We start from the raw sequence: 24,659 nt of genomic DNA, 5'->3' as shown, positions 1-24,659 counted from the left end.
AAGCCTGGGGTCTTCTATTTTTACAGTATAGAAAGGCTAAATATCAAATTGAAACAGTGTTTTATATCATGAATATACAGGGTTGGTGCTGGTTCTGGTAGGGAAACCACAACATAAAGATGTCCTTAATTAGTCCCACAATGGGGATATTTGCAATATGGCATATGATGGCCTAACAGGGCCACCGCCCAGAAAGGAGTAACGCAGAACTTTGTAATACTGTCACTCCCTGACCAGTTCGTTGTTCCTGCAGAGCCAAACTTTGACTCAGACCCACAAATTTGAATTACAGATAGTGGACAATGGAGAACTCCCCCAGTCAGTCAGCATGTTCAACTTCCATAGAAACCTCACATACATTTATTAGATTGCCAAACTAATTGGAAACTACATCACCAGAACACCACAAGTGGGCTCTGTTATTGTACTTAAAGATGCATCTTACAAACCTGTGTTCTCCAAGGCCAGCTGGTCCATAGTCTTAAGTTATTTCTTCGCCAACATCAATGTCTCGGAGCGCAAACAGACAGAGGTGTGGTCTGTCCTCTGTTGTCATCTTCTTCATTTTACAGTTGGGGTGCATGTGGTCATCATTAACCAGTCTTCCCAGACTGCCATCTTCTTGAGCTGCATCAACACTTAAAATAGATAAAAAAAAAAAAAAAACAATTATTCAATCAATGTCAGAAATTAATCTTTGAGACAATCTTGTGTACACAAAACATAAAAATAGGAAATCCACAATTTTTAAATCTAAATCAAATCATACAAGAAATTTCTATTGGAATCAGACCCTATTAACAGCTTGTCTTTGAGACTTCATGATCTATATTTTCATTTGTACAGATTCAACGCATGAATAAAAGTAATTATACATTTTTGCTTAGAGAATGATTTTTCCCCTAACACTTATGGGATGAGTATGTGTTTATTTTTTTAAATAAAAACAAAAATAAGATAACATCTCAATCTTTGCCTCACCTCCAAGTTTTTTCTTGCCGGCGGAAGTCAAACAAAAAGACAGTGCCTCTTCCATCCATCTTCCTGCGTTGAGATTCATCAGAATCTATCAATTTTCCTCTGTACTCCATAATAAAGAATAAAGTCGTCTTTCCTGAAAGGGGCCTTGGTAAATACTCCTCGACCTAGTTAACAGGGAAATCAAGTTAGCTTCGTCATATTTTTAAGCACACAAATAAGGAGTCATCATATTCATTTGGGCCACTATACTAATGTAGGGTGGTTTGAAACATTGCTTCTTGTGAGGGATAGAGCAGAGCCCTTCTTTATGATTTTAAAGGAACAGACCAGCCAAAATTCATTTTCCAGCATTGCATTAGCCAGTATGTATTAGGACTGAAAGTACAAATGTCAATTGCACCTGGTTACGTAAAAAAAAAACTTTAAGATTATTTAGTTTCAAAACAATGACATACACTGTACACAGTCATATTGGATCGCGTCACGTGATCTCTGTGACGTATTACGTGCTTTACACTAGACTATCAATATCGGACTTGTTCACCGGTCTATTGTGGTATAAAAATGCCGGAGGGCGTCATCAAGTACAGCCTTAATTTAGATAGAACTCCTACCATCAGGTTTCACACTCACTGAAATAACTTGAAACTGACAAAAGTGGCAAAAGAAAAGGTCAAGACACTCTTAATGTAAAATAACCACTTAAAAAACGATGTCAGCTTGGTTATCAGAAAACAATAATATATCTTAGCAAAAGCGTTAACATCATACCTTTAAATTAGTTTATATACTTCGCTTCTAACTCTGCAGTCTTGTCCAGACCCTTGACTGCATGTTCAATAGTATCCTGCTTTGGGGACTTCCTGCATCTCAGGGAAGGCATTGTTTATTCTATAAAGAAAAAAGACAGTATTGTGTTGAGAATTATTAATACTATGGGCTAAATGGAGTTTTAACAATATCAGTGTAAGAAAAATAAATTATAAATTAAAAAAATATCAATTCCTCCATCCCAATTAACGATTTCAACCATAATAGTTTATATTGAAGTTTAAACAACAGACACAGACAGATTTATGCAGTGTGACTACAAAAATCTTACCAAAATTGCATTCACAGTAACCTTTGCTTTAAGAATCATGTAATTAACCAGTGAACATCGTGTCTTACACAAAAATTAATGACAGAAATTATCATGGTACTTGCATTCTGTTGTTCTATAACAAAAGTGCAAGCTGTTAGCTCCGCAAAGCTAACGCAACAAGCTAGCGTCCCTCGTGCTCACATTCAATGCAAACCTGACCACCGGATGACAATACGCGTCGGTTTAGTTCTTTAAATGAGTAAAAGCACCATGACGTTTTATAATTATTCAATGCTTAACTGGAGCTCGTCAATTATGTCAATGTAGGAGCACATGTTTGCTAGGCCAGTGTTGTAGGCCCACATCCATGGTGCTACTTTGTGTAGTGTTTTCCACACAACTATCTCTAACTATGAACAAATGCACTCGACGCATGTTTTGAAAAAAACCCAACGAAAAACACTTACCTCTCCGTTTCAACAGCAGTTCGAACTTCGAAGTGGTGATATTCTCCAGCGTTAAGCACCTGCTCGAACTGCGAATAGGTAAAATTCAACAGCGTCTTTTTTCTGTCTTAATAAGGACGCGATGAGAGGAGGAGCGCTTGCCTTTTCGTCAGCACGCCCCGCGCGGGTGGTGCTGCTTTATCACTCTCTATCTGTGCCCGCCCGCCGGCATGTCGATAGAAAAATAATATTCCTTCAAACATTACTTTCATCTTCTGAACGTTTTGTAGTGAATTTAACAGGTTCACCACTTTTTTCAAATACACCAATGGAAAACAGGTCTTAATTGAGGAAACATACAAAGAGCGTCTCACAAACACCTTATGATGAGCAATGTAATTTGATCACGTTTTTGTCACTGCCTGGACGTTGGGTTCACTGGCCTGGTGGCAGTGGCTTGTAGACACTGTCACTGAGTGGGAACGGATCTCAAGGTGGGTCAAACTAACCCAAGCAGTGGATCGGTCCGTTTTTTAAATTTATTAATTTTTTTATTTTATGTATTTATTTATTATTTAATACAAGGGCTTCGGCTCACTACCAGTGGGCGGGACCAAAGAATTTGGGTTTCCTTTGAGCTAGGAGGCAGTCAAAGGCAGTCCAATCCCCGGCAACATAAAGCGCCTAGCTCTGGGGACATGGAATGTCATTTCTCTGGTAGGGAATGAACCCGAGCTGGTGTGTGACTAGACCAGTGGTTCTCAATTATTTCCTGTCATGCCCCCCCTACCAAGAAGAAAACAATTCGCACCCCCCCACCACAATTTTCTTTTACATTTCGTACTAATGTACATGTTCTTTGCATATTAATGTTAGATTGTCAATAAAATATCTTACCTTAACAAAGCTAAATTGATAAAAATAAAATATCATTTTGAGAACGACTATTGTGAGGATCTCGAAACTCAGTACTCTGTGGTGCTAATATTGATGAGATGATAAATATGTTGAAGCCACAGAACAAAAAGATTAGATATTGTTTGGAAATTAATGACGTACATAAAGGAATATCAGCCTTGATTGGAGTACATTACTGCATTTAAATTTTTAATAAAAATGAAACAATTATTGATGTTATGACCACTATGAAGAATTTAAAAAACTATATATAGGGATAATTATAGTTTTCATTTTGTTATGTGTAGTCTGTTCATGTTGCATTATTTTTATGACAAAGACGATGGTTAATCGTAGGTTTGTTGCCCAAATGTACCATTACAACCTGATTAATGTTGAGAATGACGAACTCAAACTGGACACTGAAACGTAAAAACACATGGACTTCTTGCCCCTGTCCTCACACGTGCACACACACACACACCATACACGAAGATCCGGGAGGTAAGGACGGCTGTCCTACAGGATGCGGATGGAAGAACAACTGCAGCGGAACAATGCCAGGGATGTCTGGAGGGGCCTGAAGACCATCTCAGGCCACGGACAAGCAGGTAAGACCCAGAAGGGGGGGGGGCTTCAGTGGGCAAATGAGTTGAACCTATTTTTCAATAGGTTTGATCAAATGTCTGACCCCGCTCAGGCTTCCCTGATGCAGCCCCCACCCACCCCTCCTGCCACTGCGAACAAGACCCTCTCTCCCCCTCTCTCGCCCCTCTCTCTCTCCACAGGCTCCAGTTCCCAGCCTCATCAGACAACCACCACTTCCTCCTGCTCAGCCTTGTTCCTCACAACATCTCAGGTGAAGAACCAGCTGAGGAAGATGAAGGCGAGGAAGGCGGCAGGCCCAGATGGGATCAGCTCCCAGCTCCTCAAATCCTGCGCAGACCAGCTGTGTGGAATCGTCCAGCACATGTTCAACCTGAGCTTGAAGCTGGGCAGAGTCCCCCAGCTGTGGAAAACATCCTGCCTGGTTCCGGTTCCAAAGACACCCCATCCGAAGGAGCTCAACAACTTCAGACCAGTGGCGCTGACGTCTCATCTGATGAAGACCCTGGAGAGACTGGTCCTCGTCCATCTGCGCCCCCTGGTCAGCTCCTCAATGGACCCACTCCAGTTTGCATACCAGCCTGGCATCAGTGTGGATGATGCCATCATCTACCTGCTCCACACTTCACTCTTCCACCTGGAGAAGGCGGGGGGCACGGTGAGGATCATGTTCTTTGATTTCTCAAGTGCTTTCAACACCATCCAGCCCGCCTTATTGGGAGACAAGCTGGAGCAGGCGGGAGTGGCCCACCACCTCATCACATGGATTCACAACTACCTCACAAACCGGCCACAGTACGTGAGAACACAGGACTGTGTGTCTGACGTGCTCCTCTGCAGCACGGGAGCGCCGCAGGGAACTGTGCTGGCTCCCTTCCTGTTCACCCTCTACACCTCGGACTACAAATACAATTCCACAACCTGTCACCTGCAGAAGTTCTCTGATGACTCTGCGATTGTTGGCCTCATCACTGACGATGACGATCGGGAGTACAGAGGGGTTACGCAGGGGTTCGTGGACTGGTGTCAGCAGAACCGCCTCCAAATCAACGCTGGGAAATCCAAAGAGCTGGTGGTGGATTTCCGCAAGCGTCGGCACTCTCCACCTGCACCAGTGAATATCCAGGGAACAGACGTTGAGAGGGTCTCAACTTACAAGTACCTGGGTGTTCATCTGAACAATAAACTGGACTGGAGCGACAACACAGACGCTCTCTATAGGAAGGGTCAGAGCAGACTCTTCCTACTCAGGCGGCTGAGGTCCTTTGGCGTTCGGGGAACACTCCTCAGGAACTTCTATGACTCGGTGGTTTCATCAGTCATCTTCTATGGAGTGGTCTCCTGGGCAGGAGGCATCTCGGGCCGAGACAAAAAGAGACTGGACAAACTGGTGAGGAGGGCCAGCTCTGTCCTGGGCTGCTCCCTGGACTCTGTGGACTCAGTGGGGGGCAGAAGGATGACGGCAAAACTGTCATCAATGCTGGACAAACCAGCCCACCCATTCAATGACACTCTGAGAACACTTTACAGCTCCTTCAGTGACAGACTTTTACACCCTCGCTGTACCAAAGAGAGATTTCGCCGCTCCTTCCTGCCAACTGCTGTCAGACTTTTTAACAAGAACATTGGGTCAGGCCTACAAACGGGAGGGCATTAGTGCAATTGTGCAGTCCTAGGATGCAATATTAACTACTACTGTACTTTCAGCCAAGGGTGTACTTAAATATTGACCAATGATGTATTTTGTTTACCATTACAGTATTCTTATTACAATACTTCTATCACTGTAGTATTTCTACCACTGCAGGATGTTCACTATTACAGTACTTTTATCATTGCAGTACTTTTATCATTGCAGTATTTTTCTATCATTGCGGTACTTTTACTATTACAGTACTTTTACCATTGCAGTACTTTTACCATTGCAGTACTTTCATCATTGCAGTATTTTTCTATCGTTGCAGTACTTTTACTATTACAGTACTTTTACCATTGCAGTATTTTCTATCATGCAGTACTTTTCTATCATTTCAGTACTCTTACCATTACAGTACTTTTATCATTGCAATATTTTTATGATTGCAGTATTTTCAATCATTCAGTAGTTTTTATCATTACAGCGTTTCCCCCTCCGTATAATGGACAAACATTAGGAGTGTTTCCTTACACTTAGATACGTTTATACTGTGTATATTTGCATGCTTTTTCTGAATGTCTGCTGCTAATGTTATACATTAACGGCTACATTACGCCGCCGACTCTGTGTGATCTATATCTTTGCTGCTGTAACACCTCAAATTTCCCCATTGTGGGACTAATAAAGGACATCTTATCTTATCTTATCTTATCTTATCTCTCCTACAACGAGGCAAGGGCCTCCACCAAGTCACCCCAGGGACAAGTTTTATTCCCTGATGGTCATCAAATTATGAGGATCTCATTCTACGCCGGAAGGGAGGAGGGGAATTTTTCCCTAATGTGAGGTTTTCGCTCCTCCACTGATGATCACACTGTTGTATGATTTCATTATGATGATCTGTCTTAAAGCCGTAAGGACATGATTTTTAAATCCACAACAGGAGGGAAATGTAAGATGGGCTGAGGATAGGTAATCAGTTTGTGTATTCATAATCATGTTTTTATACACTCATTAATGTTGAACACACACAGAGACACTTACTTGTTATTTTAACACACACACACACAGACACCGTATCCTGAAGATGTGTTTAGTTAAACTGACCTTGGGTTATGATTTTCTGCCTGCTGGAGTCCCTGGTGATTAGTTATTGATGCTTTAGTTAAACTGACCTTTATACCGTGAGTTATTGATGTTTTCTGTCTCTTGGTGATTAGTTGTTGATGCTTTTCTGTCTTCTGGTGATTAGTTATTGATGAGTTAGTTTCAATAAAAAGGCAGAACGGAGGGTGAGAGTCAGAGGGTGTGCGGGATTGAACTGGCAAGACGGCTGTTTCGCCTCCTGGCTCCCTCTCCCATTCTGAATGGCACAAAACGAAAACTTTAGTAAGTTATTTCAGTCTAAAAAAGGCGTCAGGGCATTTTTAAACCGGACAGTAAGTCGCCACTGTCTTGGTTCCTTTTTGTGCCTTGACCCATACCGGAATTATTGAAAGGATGCAGTCCTATTTACAGGCCCCAGTGACACCCCAGGTTTCTGTTGTTTGTACGAGGGCGCTTAATAGGTACTGCTATTCACAATCGTCTTAGGCTGTTTCTTTGCAGAAGTTTATGGACAATGTGTAGTGCTGTAGGATGCAGTCTAGAGCATTCTTGACATTGAAGCTTTTGTTTCCAGCAACTGCTAATGCGACCGTGCATCAAACATGCAAAACACAGACCCTTGCTCCTCAAGAAGTCAATCTTATCCTTGTGATGCTTTCTCCTAAATTCCTTACCAATTGTGAGACTGTGTTGCTCTCCATTACAATTAGCACATGGTTTGGCAATAGCATCCACTGAAACAGGTTCTGCCTTTGGCGTGGTGGTTTTGTTGTTTTCCATCTTGGCGGGCACAATGACTGTTGTGAAGACTTTCTTTGATTTTGTTGTTTCTGTGTGTTGTGATTTTGTTTTCTGTTTTATAGAAATCTTTCGTGCTTGTCAACAAAGTCAACAAAATCCTTAAACTTCACTCTTCTATTTGTTCTTTCTTGGAGATTGCAGGCAAATTTTCTCCAAGATTCTATAAGTCTGTATGGAAGTTTGTTTGCCAATGCCTTTATATTAGCCATGTTGTCCAAGTCCTCCATGTAATTAACATCTGCCATTATGTTCGAACAGCCCATAAGGAATAATGTGAAAGACTGAAGTGCAACACCATCTTCAGACTTGATTGTTGGCCAATCCATGGCTTCCTTTAAATATGCTTCTGCTATCATGAAGTCATCACCATAAAACTCCTTCAAGATTTGTTTTGCTTTGGTATATCCTGTCAGAGGTTCCATATGGATGCAGCTCTTCACCAACTCATGTGGTTGTTCACTAGTATACTGCAGCTAAAATTGAAGATGATCACGGTTATCACTTGTACGGCCTTCAATCCCATGTTCAATGGCACCTATACAGGTTTTATAATGCAGAGGGTCGCCTTTAAACGTAGGAATGGAAAGTTCGGGAAGAAGCGATGCTTTTTGACTCTTTGCTAAGTATTCTGCGACACTGGCTTGCTGTGAGATTGCGTGGCAAAGGCCATCAAGCACCTGTCCCTGTTGTTCTCTACTTTCTGTCTGATGTGGAAATCTAACCATTGGAATAGTCGAAGTGGGAGCATTTCAGGTCAACACTGCTTGTTGCTCTGATAGGCTGTGATGGTAATTGAATGTTTTTCCTTGTTTAAATTGTAACACACTCATCAGGAATGTGGATACCATCCTCCTGGGTATTTTCATATCTTCTCAAGACATCCATCAGACTCAGGGAGTGCCGTTTGCATTGCATGCATTTCCTTCTTTGCTTTAATTGCAGCTTCTTCTTGCTCAAGTGCCAACCTTTGTTGTAAATCAGCAGCCTTTGCCTTTAAACATGCTCGTTCCATTTGAGCCTTTAATTTAATTGAAGACGTTGACAGAAGTGAGCTTCTGTCTGTTAGATTCTTTACTTCTACTTCTATGGGTGTAGTTAGTTGATGCAGATCTACTATCAGCAGGTGATATTTGTTTATTGCATCCTTCCTCTGCACGTTTCAAAACGTCCTTCTTCCATTGCTCACATTTCCATTAATTACATTTTTTGGATCAAACCAGTTATTTTGGTCATCGGCAAAATCCTCTTCAGTCTTTAAATTTTGCAGACCGGAATTGAGGTCCACAAATTCTTGCTCCATGCCGCTAAAGCAAACACGAACCTCAGTTTTTTACAGCGTCAACATTTGCATCATCCTCCATCAATTGTTCAATTTGACGTTGCATGGAGGTCAATTGAGCAAATTTGCAGCTGCGTGCCTGCATCCGTTTAGGCTTGTGATCTTCTACAGCTTTTCTCCGTCATTTTTAATGTCCGCTTTCCACTGTCTTGTTCCTCCATGTCAATCCACAATGAAGCAAACAAAAACGTCAAACTGACTGTAGCGTCTCAATTTGTAGGTCAGCCGAATGACGATCAAAGTTTTAAGCAGTTTACTCACGCACCTGTTACGTGCGCGTCCTTGTTAACTCGCGATGCTTGTCAAGTATGGACGCATGCTAACAGCTAGCAGCTCATTGTCCCGACTGGAAAGTTGCTCCTTAGCTGTGATGTGCCTAGGGTTACACTATCTATCATTAACAAACACAGCCAGCCCTCCTCTTTCCTCTTACCGCTTTCCAGTGTCCTGTCCGCAAGTAGTATTTGGAAGCCGTCAAATTCCACAACGGTGTCCGGCGTTAGCTCTGTTAGCCATGAATCCGTGAACATCAGCAAGCTAGCTCATTGGAAGTTCCTCTCGTGCCGCGTTAGCGCTGTTAGCTCGTCCATTTTCTTGGGAAGGTATCTAACATTTCCCATAAAAACGGACGGGAGGACGGGGTGGTCACGCCTCCTCTTTGCCTGGCGTTTCGCCCCCGCGCGACATCCCCCGTCTCTTCCTCCTCAACTCGCGGGGGATATCGGGTCTCGCTCCGGGAGTCGGCACGGGGTTAGCACGAAGTGCTAACAGCTGATCTCTTGTGTAAACGATTGATCCGTAGCTCCCAGTGACATCTCCGGACACGATCACGCAAAAAACAGCCCTCAGCAGCAATAAAACCACCGCAATTTGGATGTCCATTGCTGCGATGAGGTAAAATAAATAAAACTGGGTAAAGGGAAAAACACGCGAAAAAGGCTCAAATAGTGAGCCGTGCTGCTCTAGCAGGTAGCCACTCGCGTGGCGACGGAACCGGAAAAACAAATGTGGTCCCATCAAAATCTGATTGGATATTTAAAAATAAAAGCGTGAAAATTTGCTTATTTGTCTGTCGTCACCAATGATTAAAAAAATTAAAATCATTACAAAATCCTCAAGCTATCGTGATACCAGACGAGTTCTGCGGGACACCAGACCACCCCAGTTGTCCACAAAAAGTGGTCACTTCAAAATTTGATGTGGCATTTCAAAATAAAAAAATCACCTGAAATATGCACTGTGATCAACACTGATTTAAAAGAAAAATCTTTAAAAAATATCCTCAAACTATCGTGATACCAAACCAGGACTGGGGATACTAGACCACACCAGCTGTCCACCAAAAGTGGTCACATCAAAATGTGATGTGGCACTTCAAAATAAAAGTAGCCTGAAATTCGCTTATTTCACGGTCATCACCACTGAGTTAAAAAAAAACATAGCTCGAGCTTTCGTGATACCAGACCAGTTTTGTGGGACACGAGACTACCCCAGCTGTCCATAAAAAGTGGTCCCATTGAAATCTAATTTGTAATTTCAAACTAAAAGTTGCCTGAAATCTGCACATTTCACTGTCATCATGCCTGACTTTAAAATTTCATTAAAAAATATCCTCTAGCTATGGTAATACCAAACCAGGTTTGGAGGACACTAGACAACACAGCTTTCCACCAAAAGTAGTCCCATCAAAATGTAAGGAGGCATTTTAAAATAAAAGAGCTGGAGCTGTCGTAATACCAGACTAGTTTTGTTGGACACTCGACGACCCCAGCTGTTCATCAAAAGTGGTCCCATCAAAATCTGGTGTAATTTCACAATAAAAAAAAAAACACCTGAAATATGCACATTTCATTGTCATCAACACTGATTTTAAAATAATCATTTCAAAATACCCTCGAGCTATCGTGATATCAGACCCATTTTGGGGGACACTCGACAACCCCAGTTGTCCATCAATTGCGGTCCCACCAAAATGTGATACGGCATTTCAAAATAAAAGTAGCCTGAAATCAGCATACATCACTGTTATCAGGCCTGACTAAAATATCATGACAAAATATCCTCCAGCTATCATGATACCAGACCAGACATATTTCACTGTCATCACCATTGATTTAAAAAAATTAATTAAAAACTAGAGCTGCGAGCAGCTATAAAGGGCCCTCGCCACCCGGACAACGTTGGGGTACTGGCACGTTGGAAATGTGAAATATTTCCGAGAAATAACGTGAGGAATCTTCAAGAGGAATTTGCTTGTAGTTAAAGTTAGAGCAGCTTTTGTTTTCAAAGCCTCGTCAATGTTTGAAGTTAATTTGTTGGCAGGCACTACAGGTGCATCAAATCAAAGACTAATAGACTGAAAAACATTTCCTTTCCGAGAGCCATCACCATTCTGAACTCTCACACACATGCACACACACACGACCACCCTTGCCTTGCTGAACAGCGACGTATTGTGTTGTATTTCTCCAATTTCATACTATTTTCCATCACAATATTTATTCTCTTATTTATCTAATTTATATATTTGATTAAATTATTGTTGTATTGCACTGGAGAGGGGAGCTCCCTAATCTTGTTGCACACTGTACAATGACAATAAAAGGATTTCGGATTCTGATAAATTTAGAATGGCCGACTTCCTGTTCAATTTAGCATACGGCTCCATGAGACTTTTTATTAGGTCTTGGCTTTGTACACACTTCATCAAATTTTCAGTTTGGTGAAACAGAGATATGGGGCTGTTTTTTTTTGTTGTTTTTTTTTTCTAGGGGGCGATAGCGAGCCATTTTTAAACAACTGTACGACAAAATAATAAAATATTGTGAATATTGAATCAACTCCCGGTTGGGTGGACGCTGGCACGTTTGGCTGCCACTGCTCACCGGTAACTCTCAGAAATTTTTTGGATCCGCTTGTTGTACCTGCTTTAGCAGTTTACAATCCCTCCAGTTACAGTGATTTTATTTATTATCTGTATGTTGAGCGATCCCGATTCTCATGAATGCCACCCACCGATTGCATAGTCGCTGACGCGTCTACTGTGGCTAAAGTTTAGCTTACCTATCAAAGTTAGCACCTGTCTGCCATGTGGACCCGCAGGCCAGTCTGCTTCTCGCACTTCTGCCTGTTCCTGTCATGTCATCAACCTGTGTCAGGACAACTTCAATCCACTGCCGCTGAACTCCGCTGGATTTACCGACACATGCCCGAGGGAAACGCACCACCACCACTGCTCCTCCTCCCGAACATCGCTCGTCGACCCTTGAAGGATTGTATGGCAATTACCGGCATTTTAAACATTTATGGGACAGAATGTCAATTATTTAATTTAGCAGGTTTATATTTACTGAATATGCTATGATCGCAAAATTCCGGACGAACTGGCGAGGCTGCCCGGCTCACCGTGGCTTGTCATCGGGACCGGGAGGCGGCGCAGGCGACGCAGAGAGAGGAAGCAGTAGCGGGGCTGCAGGTCCGGTGTCTTGCAACGGCTGCGACGGCAGCCCCATAGGCAACCACTGCCGAGCCTGTACCTCACCAACGCCAGATCCGTGGTCCACAAAATCGACGACCTGGGATTACAAATCCTGGGAAACCGCTATGTGCGAGACAGCAGTGTGATCGTCGTCACGGAATCCTGGCTGCACGCAGACGTCCCCGACGCTAGCATCCAGCTGGCCGGGCGCTCGCTACATCGCGCGGATCGGACGAGGGACACCGGTAAGAGAAGGGGCGGGGTGGCTCTGTGTTTACGTGCATGAGAACTGGTGCGGCGATAGCACGATCGTCGAGAAGCACTCTTCCCCCGACATCGAGTTCATGTCCGTTAAATGCCGGCCTTATTTTCTCCCGAGGGAGCTAACGGTCGTGATTGTCACAGCTGTTTACATCCCTCCCGACGCTAGCACTAGCACGGCGCTCTCGCTACTCGCGTGCGTCATCAATAAACATCAGCGGGCCCACCCTGATGGCGTTCACGTAGTAGCGGGAGACTTTAATAAGGCCAATTTAAAGACTGTACTCCCAGAGTTTCACCAGCATGTCAAGTGCCCAACGAGGGGAGACAACACTCTCGACCATGTGTACTCGAACATCAAGCACGCATACAGGGCCCTCCCACTCGCCCCCCTCGGCCAGTCAGACCACCTGTCCTTGCAGCTCGCACCTGCATACACCCCTCTCAGGCGCAGATTCAGGCCCACCACAAAGACTGTGAAAACCTGGCGTGACGGCGCCATGAGTGAATTACAGGACTGCTTTCAAGACACAAACTGGGGCCTCTTTGATCATCAGGACCTTGATGTCTACACACATTGTGTACTGGACTACATCAAGTTCTGCATGGAAACTGTGTCCCTACACAGGACTATACGGACCTTCCCAAATGCGAAGCCCTGGATGTCCAGCAGGGTTCGCTCTCTCCTCAAGGCCCGTGACGCTGCCTTCAGGTCAGGCGACAAAGCCCAGTACAGGGTGGCTCGTGCTGACCTGAGCAAAGGCATCAAGCTAGCCAAGGCAACCTACAAGGGGAGGCTGGAGGCCCACCTTGCCAGTAACAGACCACGGGAGGTGTGGCAGGGTCTACGGAGCATCACCAACTTCCGTGGCAGCAGCACGACCTCTGCAGACCCGAGTGCATCGCTGGCAGAGGAGCTTAACTGCTTCTTCGCTCGCTTTGACTCGTCCCAACCGTCACACCCCCGCACTTCATGCTCCAACTCCCCCCCACTCACCGTAGAGGAACACGATGTGAGGCGCGCGCTCCTGGCTGTTAAACCCAGGAAAGCTACTGGTCCCGACGGAATACCAGGCAAGGTCCTCAAAACACCAACTGTCACATGTTTTCTGCAGGATCTTCAACCGCTCCCTGGCTCAAGCAGTCATCCCCTCCTGCTTGAAAACTTCCACCATTATTCCTGTCCCCAAAAAGTCACCAGCCGTCCACCTGAATGACTACCGTCCTGTTGCTCTCACACCAGTCATCATGAAGTGTTTCGAGAGGCTGGTTCTCCAGCACATCAGGGACTGCCTTCCTCCCACTCTGGACCCCTACCAGTTTGCATACCAGATCCACTGAGGACGCCATCAACACTGCTCTGCATGTTGTGCTGGGCCACCTGAAACAACAGCGGAGCTATGCAAGGATGTTCTTTGTGGACTACAGCTTGGCATTCAACACAATCATCCCAGACATCCTCGTCGCCAAACTGGACATTCTCGGCCTCCCTGCCCTCACACGCATCTGGATTAAGGACTTTCTGACCAACAGACCCCAGACTGTGTTGCTCGGCCCCTACACGTCCTCCACCTGCATGCTGAGCACCGGTTCCCCTCAAGGATGCGTGCTGAGCCCTCTCCTATACGCCCTCTACACCTACGACTGCAGCCCGGCCCACGACAACAACAGCATCGTCAAGTTTGCTGACGACGCGACAGTGGTCGGTCTGATCTCGAAAGGTGACGAGACAGCCTACAGAGAGGAGGTAAAGAGACTGACAGCTTGGTGCAAGGACAACAGACTGCAAAAACAAAGGAGATTGTCGTCGACTTCAGGAGGAACAAGACGGTGCCGCCCCCCCTCTGCATCGAAGGCGTGTGTGTGGAGAGGGTCCACACGTTCAAGTTCCTCGGAGTACAGATCTCCGACGACCTTTCTTGGACTCACAACACCACAGCAGTGGTAAAGAAGGTCCACCAGCGTCTGCACTTCCTGAGAGTCCTCAGGAAATTCAACCTGGACAGGAAGCTGCTGCTAGCCTTCTACCACTCGTCCATTGAGAGCCTGTTGACGTACTGTGTCTCCACCTGGTACAGCGGCTGCACTGAGGCGGACAGAGTGAGGCTCCAGAGGACAGTCAAAACAGCGCAAAGGATTATTGGCTGCCCTCTCTCCTCACTGTCGGACATCTAATCCGCCCGGTGCCTCAGAAGGGCTCTCAACATCGTCAAAGACAATACCCACCCAAACTCACACCTGTTCGACCTGTTGCCCTCTAGCAGGCGCTACAGATGCATCAAATCGAGGACCAATAGACTGAGAAACAGTTTCTTTCCGAGAGCCATCTCCATTCTGAACTCTCACACACACACGAGAACACCCCTACCTTGCAGAACAGCATCGTGATGTGTTTTTATATACCCTATTCTGTACTAAATTCCATTGCACTCTCTTATTTATTTATCTAATTTATATATTTGTCTGTATTATTGTTGTATTGCACTGGAGAGGGGAGCCCTCTAATCTCGTTGCACACTTGAGTACAATGACAATAAAGGGATTTCTAATTCTAATTCTAATTCTACTACGCATAGGAATGACTGATTGTAGTCATGGTCTTTACTGTTTTATGATATTATTTTCACATGCTAACGTTATATTACTTAGTTTATAAATGTGTGAACATAGTATTTTCATGACCTACACTCACATTCACATCATACATATTCAGTCTGCACATTACAAACTGATGACAAGCCAGACAGCACTTCATGGACAAATATGACAAAGCACATTCTCCACGTAGGCCATAGAGATGCAAACATACCAAATTGGGCACTGGATTTAGTTTTAAAATCGCTGCATTGGCTCCCCGTGTGTTTCAGGATTGATTTTAAGGTGCTTCAATTAGTTTTTAAATGCCTTAACGGTCTTGGGCCATCCTCGCGGACCCTGAGGTCCTCTGGCACCGGCCTGTTAATTATTCCTAGGGTGAGGACTGGAACACATGGCGAGGCTGCATTCAGCCATTCTGGTCCTCGTCTATGGAATAGCCTGCCGGAGGACATCAGGTCCGCAGAGACCGTTGATATTTTTAAAAGGAGGCTCAAGACCAGACCTGGGCATTGCACGGCCCGCGGGCCACATCCGGCCCGCCGGGTGGCACTGACTGGCCCGTATGACAGACCTGGGCATTGTATGGCCCGGGCCACATACCTTTGGTTGACTCTGACCGCGAGTGTAAGGTTAATTGGAAATTTCAAAATAAACATACTTTTTAATTTCACCTCATTCATGGGCTAAAGCTGCACTGCTTTTATTCTGAAATTGTTTTTTTTTTTTTATTCCCGCACAATGTGCGTCGCACATAATGACGTAATGCGTTTATCAAGACATGCGCGCAATTGAATCACAACAAGACGACGTTCGCCCTCAAAAATGTCCGCTCAGGCTAAAAAAAGAAAGGTAGATGCCGAATGTAGAATTTTCAACAAAAATTGGACAGCGAAGTATTTATTTACTGAAGTTAGAGGTAAAGCTGTGTGTTTAGTTTGCGGGGAGCAGATCGCCGTGTTGAAGGACTACAATTTGAGTCGGCATTACCAGACGAAACATGGAGAGAAATATAAAAACGGCACCAGATAACAATGAACTGGGACACTTTTTCTCAAAATCACAGTTCAGTGACAGTCAATATGTTGTATCTTGCTTAATGTTTGGTGCAAAAAGACAATATTGTGATGTCTTTAAAATGCTCAGAACCTTTACACAACTATCCAACAGTATATGGAACTCAAAATGTGTTTTGAAGTGAATGTGACAGAATATGTTTACTAATATGAGTCACAAATAGTAAAAAATGTTAATATTTTGTCTACCATTGTGTTGAGAAATTTGAATGAATAAATTTTTGGAAGGCAACCTCATTTTTTCAGTTTATTTGGTATTTAGTTTCATTGCTTAACTTTAATATATACTCTTGCCAGCTTGTCAAAACAGTGCTATTTACTGCTTTTTAAAAAAGAAATACAATTAATATTATGCAGAATTGAGTTCAGCCTTTTGGCCCGGCCCTCCACAATATTTTATGTTTCTTATGCGGCCCCATGGAAAAAATAATTGCCCACCCCTGCTCAAGACTCACCTTTTTTGTTTGGCTTTTAAATAATTTATCTTAGTCTTTTAATTCAGGACTGTCATTTTATCTATTATCATTGTCTTTAATTTTTTTTAGCTTCTTTGTCTTTTAGTATCATTTTTCTTATACATTTTAGCTCCGTCGTTTTATATTATTGTCTTTTAATTTTTAGCTTCTTCTATGTCTTTTAGTATCATAATTTTTCTTAAATATTTTAGCTTCGTCTTTTTATATTATTGTCCTTTAATTTTTAGCTTCTTTTTTGTTTAGCATTATCATTTTCTTTTATATATTTTAGCTCCAGTGTTTCCTCAAGGGGGGCCTCCGCGCTGGGAGGTGTGGCTGGCCTTCTCACAGGGGGCTTCATCCCGGAGGCTCCTTAGGCCCGGGGCCCTCTGCACTATGTGTAGGGTCTACCCCGGTCAGTCTGGGCTAGGGGTCTGTGTGTTGGCGCAGCTCCCTGTGGGCGTGAGCCGTCATCCCTCTCAGCGCGGATTACCTACCCTGGGTACATTTTCTCATATGGTTTCTCTGTGCCTTACCCTGTCTTTCTACTAAGATGGTTTATTAAGTTGTGTGAATGCGAGTGTTCTGTGTGTATGCGAGTTCAGGCGTGTATGTTGATGTGTCTTGTGTTTATGTTGAGTGGGTGGAATGGGTTTTAGTTTTTCGTTGTAATTTGGATGTTTTTATTGTACAGCACTTTGAGCTGCATTTTATGTATGAAAAGTGCTCTTATAAATAAAATTTGATTGATTGATTGGAGGGTTCACTGGGACGCCATTGCAAAAACACATTCTGAAAGACATAATTTGATTTTGGAGCACACATACATGCACACTGACAAGATTACAGGGGAATACCAGCAGGAGAGACGGAGAGACTGCCCGCCGGAGAAGGCCAGCCGTGGAATACCAGTCTTGGGGACCAGCTGGGAATCAACCATCCAGACAATGATTAATCTGGAGAGGACCTTCCCTTGGACGTAGACCCGTGTCGGGGGAAGAATGTGAGGCTGGGCTGAGATAACGCACGACTCTTTTCGACTGTGCTTGCCCGAGTACATTTTCTCATGAGATTAAGAAAAAGCCGCTCAGTACTATTTCCTGAACCTCTGCCCCATTCATTTCAAAAGTCCTAGATAATGTAGTCGCCACTCAACTCCACTCTCATCTCACCTGCAATAACCCTTTCAGTCCGGTTTCCGTGCACTTCACAGCACTGAATCAACTCTACTCAAGGTCACCTCTGATCTCCTCATTGCAGCTGACTCCGATTCATTCTCCATTGTCATCCTTCTTAACCTGACTGCGGCCTTTGACACCATCTCACACACCATCCTTCTCAAAAGACTTTCTTCCATCGGCATCACCCACACCGCCGTCAACTGGTTCCATTCATACTTCAAAGACCGCACTCAGTTCATCCAGCTTAAATATTTCTCATCAAAGTCCCTCCCAGTCACCTCAGGTTTGCCCCAAGGCTCGGTCCTAGCCCCCCTATTATGTATCATATACCTCCTTGCCCTTGGCAGCATTTTCCGAAAATTCAATATCGCTTTATATTGCTTCGCGGATGACACCCAGCTCTAGTTCTCCTGCAAACCCAGCATATCACTCCCTCCCACCTCCGTCACCTCCTGTCTATCTGAAATCAATGACTGGTTTTCTAATGATTTCATGAGGCTTAACAGCGACAAAACAGAAGTTATTCTTTTCAGTACAAAATCAATACAATCCAAAGTTGTCAGTTTTCCCATTCCTGTTGGCCCCTCCATTGTTTTCCCCTCCCCTCAGGTCAAGAGTCTGGGTGTCATCCTTGACAGCACTCTATCTTTCCATAAGCATAATAACACAACCCGGTCAGCCTACTTCCATCTGCACAATATCAGTCAACACCGCCCCTCCCTTTTTCCCTCATCCACTTCTATTCTGGTCCAAGTCGAGTCAAGTCAATTTTATGTGTATAGCCCTTAATCACAGACAGTCTCAAAGGGCTTTACATAACCACAATCAACATCCACTGATCTTAACCCCCAGGAGGGCAAGGAAAAACTCAAAACCCCATTGGGGGAAAAGTGAGAAAACTTGAGAAGGGACCACAGATGGGGGGGAAACCCCCTTCCAGGATGACCAGGCTGCTTTGGATGCTAAGTGGGCAACATTTGACACATACAATGATGCTATACAATGTTAGATGAGATAATGTGAGAGTCAATTAAATGAAGTGCTGCAGGAAGATGACTTTAGTGGAGTGGGTCCTCATCCAGGACCGTAATCTCCATGGCAGCATATCCGAGGATGAGCCTTCGATCTTGAAATAGTCAGTTTGGGGTAAATTCAAAACAGCCACTTCCAAGTGAATCACCATCACCTAATTCCCAAGCCGTGGAATTGGGAACAGAAAAAAAAGAACAGAAATAGTAAACAGGCCAACAAGTAGTTCAACGAAGTGCTGAAATATAGGGAAATCAGAAGAGGCGCTGCATGAAGACGACTTTGGGAGAGCAGGTCCCTCCCCGGTTGGTCAGTGCCGTAATCTTCATAGCAGGTCACCATCACCTAATTCCCAAGCAGGGGAAGAGGGGGCAGAAAAGAGGAGAAGCGGCAGTAAACAGGCCAACAAATAATTAAATTAGATGCTAAAGTATATAAATAAATTGATCAAATGTCACGCTGCAGGAAGACGACATCACTGGAACAGGTGCATGCCCAGTTTGTCAATGCCTTAAACTTCCTAGTGGGTCACCGTCACCTAATCCCCCAGCCGGGGAAAAGGGGGCAGAATAGAGAAGAAAAGAGAAAAAGCGGCAGTAAACAGGCCAACAAATAGTTCAACTAAATGCACAAGAGTATAAATGCGTCTTTAATAGTGTTTTGAACATTTCTACTGAGGTGGCGCCTCTAATACCTGAGGGTAGTGCATTCCAAAGCATTGGTGCCCGAATAGAGAACGCTCTAGAACCTGTGGACTTCTTTTTGGCTCGCGGAATCACTAAAAGACCAGCATTTTGTGAGCGAAGGTTTTGGGACGGAACATATGGTACCACGAGGTCAACGAGATAGGAAGGAGCTAAGCCATGCAATATTTTATAGGCAAGTAGCAGAACTTTAAAATCACATCTCAAGTGGACCGGAAGCCAATTCAAATTGGCAAGTATCGGGGTAATATGATCAAACTTTCTCGTTCTAGTCAAGAGTCTAGCTGCTGCATTTTGAACTAACTTTTAATACTAGACATGGGGAGACCCGAGAGCAAAATGTTACAATAGTCGAGGCGAGACGTAACAAACGCATGGATTAAGATTTCTGCATCACAAGTTGATAGAATTGGGCGAATTTTAGCAATGTTACGCAGATGAAAAAATGCAGTTCTAGTAATATTTTTAATGTGCATTTGAAACGACATAGTTGTGTCAAATATAACACCGAGATTTTTTGTTGAATCCTTTTGGGCAATTTATCGATACTCATAGTGGTGTCTTTGAAAAAGGTACAGATGACGCGCTGGTCCAATGATCAGCATCTCGGTTTTATCTGAGTTAAGACGCAAAAAATTGAAAGACATTCATAGTTTAATTTCGGCAAGGCATGCCTCTAATTTATAGCAATCACACGGATTCGTTATATCCAACGGCATGTATAATTGCGTATCATCAGCATAACAATGAAAACTAATGTTATATTTCCGTATAATATCACCAAGCGGTAGCATCTAGTACCAATCCCTGCGGAACTCCGCGTGTGATCTTACAAAGATCAGAAGTCGCATTGCCATGAATTACACGGTGCGTCCTCTCCGACAGATACGAATTAAACCAAGAAAGCGCTGAACCTGAAATGCCAACACAAGTTTCAAGGCGTTTTAATAATATGTTATGATCAAGTGTCAAAAGCGGCGCCAAGATCGAGTCAGAGTAATACAGTGAACCCTCGGTTATCGCGGTTAATGGGGACCGAGACCACCCGCGAAAACTGAAAATCCGCGAAGTAGCGGCGCACCTTCAAAAATGCTTAAATTATATATATATATATATATATATATATATATATATATATATACGGGTAGAGAGAGAGAGAGTGAAATTCATGTTATAACAAAAAAAAATTATTATTAAAACTTCTTATTTTTTTATTCCCCAGCCATTATTTTTGTATTTATTCAATTACTTATTTTTGTATTTATTTAATTACTTCGACTTTTAACTTCTGGTACGCCGTCCGGTGTGCCCTGTGAATGTTATGATCCTCCAGCAGAGCTGGAGGATTGAGCAGGACTCTCCAAACGCAGACACAAGTAGGATAACAATCCGACGCCAGGTAGTCAGTGTAGGTGGTAGTGAGTGTAATCAGTGAGTGAATGGGAATCCGGTGCGGGGCTGGTGGGCGCGTCTCGCAGCAGCTGACCGCATGGCGCGAGATGATCGCTGGAGGAACGCCCACACAGCTGAAAAAACAAAAACACACGCGGCATGACAGGCACGGATCATGCCAGTGAAATGAAAGGTGGCATTCTTCATTTATTTATTTATTCATTTATTCATTCATAACTGACAGCCTCGCGCTCCGCTCGTGCCCGGGGGGAAGAGGTGCTCCTCTTCGGCTTAACTGTGACGCGAGCATGCCCTCCTCCTCCGGAGCTTCCATTCGGTTAAACTTAGGGGCCGCTTGACACCGCCCGTGCCCGGGGAAGGTGCTCCTCTTCGGCTTAACTGTCACGCGAGCATGCCCTCCTCCTCCGTAGCTTCCATTCGGTAAAACCTGATTGGAAAGGTTCAAATTGATTATTACTAGTCATATATTCATTAAGTTTTTCAAGATTTTTGCAATAAACGGAAGATTTGAAACCGGTCTATAGTTGTTGAGACTCTCTGGGTCGAGGTTTGGTTGCTTAAGTAGCGGTCGCATAATGGCGGTCCTAAAGCTGCTGGTACTATACCCGTGGTAAGTGATAGATTAATAATATTTAAGACAGACGGTCCTAGGGTCATAAACAGTTCTTTAATTAGTTTGCCAGGAAGCGGATCGAGCACACAAGTTGTCGGTTTTGCCCCACTAACCAATTTTGTTTGGCTTTCAAGAGATACTTTTTTAAATTGAGATAAGGTTATCGGACAGTTATCAGCCCTAATGTCCCTATTAACACCATTTATGACGGAATTCAACGGAATTGTAAGAACAGTGTCTTTAATCTCATCACAAATACACTCAATCTTCTGAGTAAAGAATTGCATGAAATCGTGAGCTGAATAGGAAGAGCTATCCGAGGTTGGTTGCTGTTGCGTTAGCATTGCTACAGTAGCAAATAAATATTTAGGGTTGTTTTTATGTAAAACAATTAATCTAGAGTAATAATTAGTTTTGGCTAGATTGAGCGCTTCCTTGTATAAACTAGCGCACCATGCCTGACGGAAGACCTCCAGTTTGGTCGCACGCCATTTGCGCTCAAGCTTCCTACAAGAATCGTTTCAGTATGCGTGTTTCCTCATTAAACCACGGAGTCAGCCTCTTTGGACAAGTTTTAGTTTTTAAAGGTGCGACGGAGTCAGGCGCATTTAACAGAGCGACATTAAAGTTGTTTGTAAGATCATCAATCGGACCAATATAATTAGGAAACGAATCGGTTACTAAAGGGAGTAGCTCAGAGAGCGCAGCGGTGGTTAAGGAGCTAATGTTGCGGCTGCTAGAGCTTTGATCATGGTCAGAACGATGGCAATGCGCCAAGACTTCAAATTTGATTAAGTAATGGTCAGCTATAGCACTAGTATATGGTAATACAATTATTTTTGAGGATGCTAAGCCCCGGGTTAATACCAAATCTAACGTGTTACCATTTATATGCGTTGCTTCATCTATTATTTGCATGAAACCAAACATATCAATTATTGTCCGAAACGCCACGGTAAGTGGTTCCGACGGGAGATTCATATGAATGTTGAAGTCGCCCATGATATATTATCCGCATGAGTTACCAAATCAGCCACAAATTCAGAAAATTCATCTAAAAAGCCTGAGTAAGAGCCAGGGGGACGGTAAAAAACGGCAAGATAAAACGGCAGTGCGGCCGTGGATCGCATAATGAGAACTTCAAATGTTTTGAAGGAATTGCTAGGACGAGGACTAAGTTTTAGATTAAATTCGGAAATGAGGGCTACACCCCCATCTTTCTCATCATTGCCTCTCGCAGGCAAGGGGCCAGAGACAATTACTCGACTCAGACTCATCTTTCTGGCGAGATCACAAGTCCTTGCTATGTTTTTTCTTTGTGATCTCTGATTGCTTCATCCTAGTTGTTGGAGCAGTTTTCTTTTGAGTAATGCAGTATGGCAACACCACCACTAGGGCAATTGATGACGTCAGCACTGGTTGCGTTCATCCATAAATAACAAATGCAGGACAGGTGGGGGAACGCTGGTCGGATACCGTTTTTCAACCGCACTTACTCAAGACGCATTATTTATGTACAAACTGGAAGATAGAAGATAGTATATTGTATTGATTACCGCATATGCACGGATGTTTTTGATTTGAAGTTTGGAAGACCGTAGCCATTGATTTATTTATTTGATTTACTTGACTTCACGGCATGACATCTGGACTGAAATGACTACGATTAAGACTAACCCTTGACTGTTTGACGTGACATACATAACTACACATCAACATCAAGACCAGTGAAGCCGAGCGAACGTCATCGCAACTTCAACCCATGGTGAGTGAGTGCGCGTTAAAACTTTCTTTAGCCAGCGTATCATTGAAACGGCAGTAACACTAGCGTCATTGGAGCCGACGTGTATCACTATATCTGAATAGCTAGCGTTGTTTGCACTGCGCTGGTGTCTAGGTCTCTTGCGTGCTAGCTCCATAAGATTAGCTTCAATGTCGGGTGCTCTGGCCCCAGCAATACACATTCTGTGGTTGGATTTTCAAGCTTAATGTATCGAGTAATGGAGTCACCTTTCACTAAAGTGCGGGAGCCAGGAGACCGAGGTGGAATGGAACTGCTCTGTGTCTTAACAGGCTCAACGCGATTAGCAAGCCGTTTACGGCCAATGCTAACCGGTGCTGTCCGCCACATTTACGCTTACCACATTACTCTGCTCTAGCTGGCGGACACGTCCCTCCAGCAGGGAGAGTCTTTCCATGAGAATGGTGCAAGTGTTGCATGTGGTGGTGCACGAAACCATAGTTGCGTTTACTCGCCTGGTGGATGAAAGCAGACGAACAGATGTCGCGCCGAAAGTGACGACACCCTCCACGACCGGGATTCCCACGTTGTCGTCGTGTGGAGGCTTGAGCGGCTCCCTGGAGTGCAGCCAGCATTCTGGGGGCCTGACTAAGAGGAATCCCACCCTGGTGGTCGAACCAAGCGTTAAAAACTTGCTCTCGACTACACACCTCAAAAATGGAAATGGAAGCTCAAAGAAGGAATATTCATACTGGATCGGCCGTCGCCCAGGATAACCAGGTCCGCGTTGGTGCAGTAGAGAGTCCTGCAACTTCGAAAAATACGCTAGACTCAGTTAATGATGACCTAAATGACAATGTAGTGACAGTAGGAGGAGGACTGAGGATAATCTCATTGAATGTGGAGGGTATATCGATGGCTAAGTGTGAGTTGATGGCGCAGATGCTGAGGGAGAAAGATGTACAAGTGTTGGCACTGCAGGAAACTCATCTGACTAAAGAATCGCCCCCATCGAGATACAGTATATCCAGCTTCATACCCATCACGAGAATAGATCATCAACAGTACGGAACCATGATATATGTACATGAAGACATCCGTGCCATAGACAGAGGATCCTCTATGGACGAACACAATATACACAGGTCAGAGATTGAGGTGCTGGGTACAACAGTGGTCAACATATACAAGCCTCCAAATACAAGCTGGCCAATTA

General features: G+C 44.0%; 2 long non-coding RNA genes across 2 annotated transcripts; both read right to left on the bottom strand.

Annotated features, from left to right (window-relative positions):
• Window positions 1-490: 490 nt before the first annotated feature.
• Window positions 491-2,706, bottom strand: LOC148315640 (uncharacterized). The gene is made up of 4 exons (XR_015840732.1): window positions 2,533-2,706; window positions 1,753-1,872; window positions 982-1,145; window positions 491-638 (listed from the first exon to the last, which is right to left on the bottom strand). It is a non-coding gene; the product is annotated as an uncharacterized LOC148315640 (long non-coding RNA).
• Window positions 2,707-21,338: 18,632 nt separating this feature from the next.
• LOC148315639 (uncharacterized) lies at window positions 21,339-24,256 on the bottom strand. The gene is made up of 3 exons (XR_015840733.1): window positions 24,196-24,256; window positions 23,959-24,108; window positions 21,339-21,516 (listed from the first exon to the last, which is right to left on the bottom strand). It is a non-coding gene; the product is annotated as an uncharacterized LOC148315639 (long non-coding RNA).
• Window positions 24,257-24,659: the final 403 nt, after the last annotated feature.

The sequence above is a fragment of the Idiotropiscis lumnitzeri genome, unplaced genomic scaffold (assembly GCF_059441095.1).
Source record: "Idiotropiscis lumnitzeri isolate Australia: NSW breed Sydney's pygmy pipehorse unplaced genomic scaffold, RoL_Ilum_1.0 HiC_scaffold_70, whole genome shotgun sequence".
Lineage (NCBI taxonomy): Eukaryota > Metazoa > Chordata > Actinopteri > Syngnathiformes > Syngnathidae > Idiotropiscis > Idiotropiscis lumnitzeri.
The sequence above is the reverse complement of the archived record's forward strand: the minus strand, read 5'-3'. Positions and strand labels throughout refer to the sequence as shown.